The following is an 8,756-nucleotide window of genomic DNA, read 5'->3' as shown; positions in this document are numbered from 1 at the left end:
TGTATCCAAACATAACGTCAATACTTTTGCCAAAACCTTGTAATTTTAAGTTTCGTTCATTCATATGAACAGAGAGATCTGTAAAAAACATCAAATTGCTGACCGACTTAAGATCATTGATCTGAGGAAAGTTTGCCAGATCCTTATTCTCAATAAATACCGTAATTTCTTCAAAGCACTCCACAAATCGCTCAAGTACTTTACCTCGACTCAGCCCTCTCACATTATTGAACATCAGTAGTCCACTGTAGGTTGAATCAACTTCCTGTAAAAGTGCAGTAAATTCTTGCTTCTGAAGGGGTCGAGAAGCTATAAAATTCACAATTTTTGTTACACCTGACATTAAATCATTCAATTCTGAGAATCCCGATTTGGCACACAACACCTCCTGATGGATAATGCAATGAAAAGGTACAAGTGGATGTCTAATAGCTTCCATAAACAATTTCACGAATCCCACATTTTTTCCTGCCATATTTGGTGCCCCATCTGTTGTGACTGACACAATTTTAGAGATATCAATGTTTAGGTCACTGATTGTTTTTATAACAACCTTACATATTTCATTTCCTGATGTACTTATTGGCACTGATTCTAACTTTATCAACTCTTCTTTCATTGTGAGACCATCAGAATATCTAGCAATAATGGCCAACCAAGCATTTGATGTGACTTCAGTAGTTTCATCAAGAGAAATCAAAAAATATTTACAACTATTTAAGTCTTTTTTAATTGATGTTGTACGTTTTTGTTAAGATCTATTATTCTGTCTTTGATAGTATTTCTACTGAGTGGTAACTCAGAAATCTTTTAGTAGTATCATCTTTATTTTTCCTATCATGAAATAGAGCTGGTGCACATCTTAGAAATGTTTCCTTAAGAAATTCTCCATCTCTGAGGGCTTTTCCATTCTGAGCTACGGGGTGAGTAATACAGTAACTTGCTCATGTTAATTTGTAGAGCATCTTACAAATTTAATGATGGAATTTGATTGATTTTTATAGAGGTGTAGCTGCCTAGAAATGTATTCCTTCCTTTCATCGATACTTTTTTTCAAGAGCTGACAATGATTAGTTTCAAATTGTCTCTTTACATAACACGTTCTGCTTACTACCATTCTATTTTTTTGGCCTTTGAAATTGTCTTTATTTCTGATCATTCCTTTACAACCATACACCTCAGCATTAACTTCCACACATGCAGCTGCAGCGCAACCCCCACCCCCCAAGCAAAACAGATTATTATTTCTGATTCTAGGACACTTGCCCCCTGAGGTCTCATGAACTCCCCAACATTTGCCCCTGTAATCGTGGACCTGGGCTTGGTCCCTTCCTTTCCCCGTTCATAGGAGCATTAGTCTGGAACATGGGTTACCCCAGCATAATGCACCGTCTTCTATATTACAGCTTCCAAGGCCCCAGAACAAAGCTTTTGCTGAGTGATCCCACTGAGCAGGGTCATTACAGGGGCACAGCATGGCTACAGGTCATGAAAATTCCACGTCATAAATGTCACTGTTGCTGCATGTGTGACAGCACTTGTCGCAAAGATAGATGGTCCTGGGCTGTGCTAACTCCCTCAGTATGGCCTTGAGCTCAGCCCGGATCTGGGCAAGTCTCTCCTGGTTGACGATCCCCTGGATCCTGTAACATTCACGAGGGACGGGGTACAGCTCGAGGTATAAATTGCACAGATCGGCTGTGTGGCGAAGCAGCTTCTCCACGGTGGCCATGGAAAAGTTGTTCATAGAGATGGTGAAGCACCTGAGCTGCTGACAGCGGCTCAGGACAGGCAGGATGGCCTCGACTTGGGAGTCTCCCATCCCACAGTTATCTAGGCCCAGGACCTGGAGGGTGGGTGCCCCTGCCTCCAGCAGAGCTCGGAGGGGCTCAAGACTAAAATCCTCGAGGCTGAGGTGAAACAGATGCAGAAACTTCAGCTGCCTGAGGTTCGGGCACTGGAACAGGTGTGTCAGGTCTGAATGCGTCAGCATCTGGCAATGTGTTATGGAGAGATTGTCCAAGGGGGTCTGCAGGCACATGAGCATCTGGTCCAGACGGCCTTGGAGGAAGGAGGGACAATCCATGTTGAGGTCCCGGAGGTGCCGCAGCCTGAGCATCTGAGAGAGGAATTGGGAAAAGGATCGCTGCTCCTCCTGCTGTTTCCTCTCCCAATCCTCTTCCTCTTCCCACTCCTGTTCCTCTTCCTCCTCCCACTCCTGTTCCTCCTCCCACTCCTCCTCCTCTGCCAACACCTGAATGTGGGAGAGAGAGAGTCTCTGCAGGTTACTCATCTGACCCAGGTAAAGAGCAAACGTCCCCAGGGTGGGCAGGTCCCAGGTGCAGTTCACTTCCACCGCCTGGATGCAGTCCAGCTTCACCCTATCCAGGACCTCACTGAGCCTCTGGGAGGGCACCTCAGAAATCCTCAGCGCCTTGCAGCACAGGTGTAGCAACCCTTCCCTCTGCTGGGCCCATTGGATGATGTACTTGAGAAACTCATCCCCGTCGTCCCTTTCATTGAAGTTAAGGTCTAGGAACACCTCCAAGGGAGCCAAGGGGTGCTCCTGGTTGGGGCTGGAGCTGTGCACAGCCACTGGTACTTTCTGTGAGCAATTCCAGGTGCTGTCTCCACACCACATTCTCCAGAAGTTGGTACCTGTGCTCCTTAAATCCAGCACCCGCAGTTTCCATTTCCTGGGCCGAACCTCCTGGGCAAGCAGAATGTCAAGCCCATCCAACAGGGCTTTTAAGACCATGAGCTCAGGCAGCTGCAGCAGGCCCCCTAGAGGGAGGACAGTGAAGGGCCAGGCCTGCACCATCGCCTTCAGGGGCTCCAGGATTCTCCTGCGGTAGGCCTGAATGAACAGCGGCGGGAAGAGCTCAGCTGGCAGGTAGTCCAGAGCTGCGATGGCTGAGGCTTGGTCCCTCAGCAGGCTCTCTCCTGCCAGCTGCAGGAGTGTGGGTGGGGTCTGGATGTCCATCTTCATGGTGCTCAGAATGGAATCCTTCTGAATCGTCGGCTGTGACTGGGTTTGCTGGGGCTCAGATCTCAGACCTGATGGAGAACCACAGCACTGACTGCAGAGCTGGAGGACTCTGAATCTCTCCTCTGGTGCCTGAGATTTTTAAACACCTTCTCAAAAGTTCACATCCAATCAGAAACCTCAGACTCCACCCCTTAATCTTATTAGGATTATTTCCTCTCTCCAGATTAATGGATTGAGAGAAAGTTAGGGAGGGGCTAGGTTGAGGCCTGTCTCATTGATTCCTTCCACAGACACTGACTGAGGTTGACTGATGGTCCCCAGTTGTCATCCTCAGTGTGAGACAGTGAAGGTGTGTTGGAGTACAACCCTGGCAGTCCAGGGGTCCCCAAAGGTATGGATGGAGTCAGCAAAGAAGAAATGACAAGGAATCAGTGTTCAGTTGATCAGCAGCCTAGCCAGGATCGCTAGCCAAGTTCTCCAGCCAAGTTTTGTGTTTTATTTTCTTGTTACATCTGTATTTATACCAGTTGATTATAATCCTATCAGTTTCTATTCCAAAGGTTAGGGCGTTTCTTATCTCCATTCCAGGGAGTAAAGATTATGTAGCTTAAGGGTGATTATTTGTAGTTAAAGGGATTAACTACCTGCCTGGCATTTAGTTAAGGGGTTTTATTCCCTCCCTAACTTCAGGGAAAAATCCCTACCTGGGGAAACAACCTTTCTCTGAGAGGTGACCTTGGTTAAAACACACAGCGCCAAGAAGGTGAGCAAACATATTAAGAATAGTATGCCATATATCCCATGTCCCTTGAAACATATGCTGTGCAGATGTTTCTTCCCCGCAGCGACTATGTCAAGCAGCAATGATGGACCGGCTACCAGCAAAGGTGTAATTGGTTCCTGATGTTAAATAGGAAAAATACAACCTGAGAGCATGGTGGCTGGAGGTCTTCGGCTGCATCAGAGTACTCCAAATGTATCCACAGTTAAGCAGCCAACACCCACAGCTGACACCATTTGGTGTCATCCCCAAAGAAAACAAATGAAATGTGTCCATGCATCAAGGGAGGTTTTATGTCAGGTGCCATAGCAGATCATGAGCTCCACAGGGATTGAGGGGTGGGCAGGTGAGAATGTGGCTGTCCCTGTAGACCCCAAGGCTTTTCTGAGGGAGGTCAGGTAAGAACCTCCATTGGAAGCAGGGTCAGGACTGAGCAAGGTGGGGCTGAGCCATCCTAATAGAACTCTGTGAATGACCCAGGGCCATGTAACAGATGGGTGTTTTTTCTTGGAAAGAAGAGAAATGGAAAGACTCTTCTGTGGGTGAATTTAGGGTTTAAAAGGAGACAAGCTGGAGGACAGACAGTGCCATCCTAGAGGGCAAAGGGAGAGATTGCATCTTCTGTCCCTCCCAGGAGGAAAGGGTGGGTCTCCTGTGGGAAAGATGGGATTAGCTCAGCAACTGGGTGGAGAAGATGAAATCTAAGAATGTGAGCAGAGGGAAAGAGGCCAGGCCTGGGAGTTAGACATTTTCAAGCCCAAAAAGCACTGGAGGAGGATGCATGGGCTCTTTTGGGTGTTGGAGCCCTGGAGAGAAATAAACATGGGCCAGTCACACCTAACCCTGTCAACATCATGGCAGCTGCCACCAAGTGGCATTTTTCTGAGGGTCGGGTTTCTTCCACAGAGAACCCTTCCCAGATAGCAAGTGCCTTCCCTCACCACACCGTGTCTCCACGGTCCCATTCCTGCCCTCATGGCACCCCTTCACTTCACCACATCCCCAGTGATCTACCTTATGACCACCAGCTCCCAATGTCCCCACTTCAGTAAGCCTGCCCCCCAATATCACTGTGTTCTATATTTGTCTGACATCGTTGTGGTCTGCAGGACCAGAGGCTTTTTGAAGCCACGGACAATCATTGCTCCTTAGACATCTGTGGAATGAATGTGTGGCTCTTGGTGGTGTGAGAGAGGCCAGCTGTGGCCAGCCCACTGCTGCCATGTGGAGCTCTTGGCCTGCACAGCTTTCCTCTAGTTCTCCATCCTTCTCCTGTCAGTCACTCACCCTGAAGACACCCCTGAGCACCCATTGTGTGTGCCAGGCTCTGACTCTGGGGAGCTCTGAGTCACGTAGAGAAGACAGGGCCACTGAACAGACCCTGGAGTGAGGAGGGGAGGCACTGCTGTCAGGGCTGATGCCTGTCGCTGAGCTCTCCTGGAAACGGACAGCACAAACACAGGCTGCCTCCACGAGGAATCATGGAATTTGTCTGCAGAACAAAATCACACCTGTGGGCCCATGAGCCAAATGCACAGTAGTACCAGACATGACCAGTGAGTCCGAAGCTAGGCTTCTGCTGGCATTTCCTGCTGTGACCGGGTTGGCTGGGGCTCAGATCTCAGACCTGGTGGAGAACCACCGCAGTGACTGGACAGCTGGAGGTCTTACTACCGTTTCATTGCACAGTATGCACAATGATCTGTTGTTTCTGTCGACAATCCCGTACATCTCAGTCCATATGTCTTGAAAGGGTTGGCTACTGCTATTTCCACTTCCTTTATCATTCATTCTTGCTTTTTATTTTTTGATTCTCCATCACAAGGCTGCAAAAATAAATAAATATAAATCACCGCGTTTTTTATAAAAGGTTGATAGGTTTCTTACCTATTACCTTTTGCAGTATTGTTGCACTGACTCCTGGTGCAAAACAATTCAAAGATAGTATGTATAACCAACAAATATATGGTGCTGTAATCAATTATCCAACACGCAGAATGTCTCGTCGAGCACTGTTGCACTGTATATGTTTTTCTTCTAACCCTCCCACTCTTGTCTCCTAACGAACATGGTGATCAAGTGTGTCCTTTTGCCGAATGCAACCGAATGCACAGGAAGCTTACCCGAGGCACATGTTGACAATAACGAAGCCGTTTCCAGAATTGGGCATTTTGTCACTCGAGTAAAAATAAAATGTCATGAGTAAAGATTAATCTCTTTATAGTGCAAATCTTAGCCTTTTTATATTAATGTCTATTTTCAAACAATGTTTCTTGGATGTTTTCACTATGTATCTTTGCTACACAACACCAATGTACATGTTTACAGCCGGTTTTAGAATTGCATTATTGATCATGAGTAACATGAGTAATAATATTACTCGAATGATGCCCAACTTTGGCCGTTGCGAGAGACAAATATTTGAATTATGCAATTTTTTGTCTCTGTCGATGCATGTCACCCAAGATGAGTCACGTGTCTCTTCTGACACGTGTGTCATAGGTTCGCCATCACTGACTTAGGCAATATTACCTCTTTTAGTACTTTAGACACCATTTTACCACATTTAAATTCAGTTAAGTTGATTATAAAATGAACCTGAATACTAATTTTTAAGGTCTTTTGCAATTTTGACACTCTAGTAAACCTGGAATCCAAAATATTATATCCAAAACCATTCAAAATCATCTGAAGTATGGCCTGTATTTTTTTTTAAGACAGTAAATATTTAGATTGCTGGTTGATTAGTTTCCCAGGGCTGCTATAACAAAGGACCATAAACTAGGTGGCTTAAACTAACAGAAATTTATTGTCTCACCGTTTGGTAGTGCAGAAGTGAAATCAAGGTTCTGTTGTTTTGCTGACAATCTTTGATATTTCTTGGCTTGAAATGCATGACTCCAATCTCTGTTTTCATCATATAACTTTCTCCCTATGAATCTTTGTCTTTGTACAGAGGGACCCCACCCATGCAAAAATTCATGCACTGGGCCTCTAGTATGATCATAATAAAATTGCATTTGACATTCTATATTGAAATTTTTCTACAATAATTTTTAAAAGAGTTTAGCAATTTTGTTTTCTAAATTAGTTAATGATATGAGTAATGCATGTACTTGATAATTGGCTATAATTTTTCAGCAGTCAGTACATACTTTGAAATTCTTGCAAAATGAGAAATCTCACAAATTATTTTAAATGCAATTGATTCTAATAAAGTTCCTACAATATTAATTTAGCAGTTAATAACAACCATGCAATGTTTTTTTTATAGACATTAGTTTATTTTCCAATATTACTTTTTGTTACTTTTTGATCCAAACATATTTTTTAGCTTCAACATTACTGTGAGTCCTTGATAAGCACAATAGCATTAAGCATTACATTTTCAATAACTTCTGCAGAATATCCCTAGAGTAGACCACATTCCACAATTTCACTCTTATTCACCTGGCCTATTAGGTTCACTCAAAAAAGTTGGGCAGTTCATATATATTACCTAGATTTGTAATATTCAAATATATTGTTCGAACAATGATATCCAGATGGACCTCTTCATATCTTTAGGTTCTAATATTTTCTTTATTACTATCCAAGGCAAACCCACAAGACTCAGTGAAAACCAAATACAGAGTAGGATAAAAGTAGGTTTACAGTTGTTCATATGGAAAATAATACAATAATTAAGTATAATAAAAAATTTTTCATTTCCACTGAGTGGAGTAATATGTCAATAGAATTCCCACTTCTATTCCACACATCTCTTCATGAGCTGGCCAGATTTTATGAAAAGTTATCAAGGTTGAATTCACCATTTTAATTTTAGTGTTAAAAGAGGCAATCACGGTTTAGTACAGAAGTGCAAAGATAACATTCAAACCCAGTATGTACACACCCACACAAGAGCATTCCCTTGCTCACAATCACCCTTTAGCTGTACAGTAGCATTGTGTAATAAAAATTACGTTTTAAACGGTGAAAATGAAAAAAGCAATGTTATTTTTCTTAGTGTTGCTTAGCAGTAGATCTGCACCTCCAGATACGTATGATGACATTGCCATCTAATGGGTAATCCACAGAGAGAGTTCACAATTTATAATGAAATGTGCTACTGCTTTCCAGATTCTGCTGATTCCAGAGGAAAATCTTAGATTACCACATATGAGTAAAAAAAAAGCTCCCCCCCCCAATATGGAAAATAGTGACACAAATCACAAAATAAATCTTTTTTTGATAATTCTGATTGTTCCTATTTCCTAGAGAAATCATCAAAAATAAGGAATGGAAGTAAACCAAGATTGCTTGTTATGGAAACTGAATTAAAAGAAGAATGTAATGGCGAAGAGCACACACAAGACCAGCTGACAGTTGTGATCTGACTTAAGCAGATAGATTACAGTTCATCATCCACAACATAAAACATATGAGATCCAATAATCTTTTAAATACCTTCCTGATTTAACATTGTTAATTAAATGTTTTCTTGAGATGTAGCTGTTTCCAGTTAAGAAAATTCGTTTCAAGTAATTCTGAACCCACAATCACATCGTCTTTCTCTAGAATTTGCCAATTACTTTCCAAGGTACTCAATTTAAATGTATTTTTTTCATTTTTCAAAATCCCAAGTATCACCAATGACACAAGTATCATGAAGATGCATTTTCCTGCAGTACTCTATCCCCAGAAAGAGTCATCACAATCTTAGGAAAGAGTTTTCTGAGAGTTCATCTCTCTTGGTATATATTTCGGCAACATGAATAAAGATAAAAGCAAAGAATCTGAAATTCTGTTTATTTAAGCTTGCATAGGATAACCTCATATACCATAAAAACTTCATTTTCTCATTTCCCCTTATCAATTAAAAGAAACAACAAACAGCGAAATCTCAGAGGGAAGGCAGGGTGGGAGTGGATGGGGTGGGAGAAGAGGGTGGGAAGAGATCAACCAAAGAACTTGTATGCATATATGCATAACCCATGGACACAG

At 42.9% G+C, this 8,756-nt stretch overlaps 1 pseudogene; it reads right to left on the bottom strand.

The window, feature by feature from the left end:
* Positions 1 to 1,486: 1,486 nt before the first annotated feature.
* LOC139015782 (PRAME family member 6 pseudogene) lies at positions 1,487 to 2,983 on the bottom strand (annotated as a pseudogene).
* Positions 2,984 to 8,756: the final 5,773 nt, after the last annotated feature.

The sequence above is a fragment of the Myotis yumanensis genome, unplaced genomic scaffold, assembly GCF_028538775.1.
Source record: "Myotis yumanensis isolate MYYU_CA2020_CCGP unplaced genomic scaffold, mMyoYum1.0.hap1 SCAF_8, whole genome shotgun sequence".
NCBI lineage: Eukaryota > Metazoa > Chordata > Mammalia > Chiroptera > Vespertilionidae > Myotis > Myotis yumanensis.
This window is presented reverse-complemented; position numbering and strand designations above follow the sequence as displayed.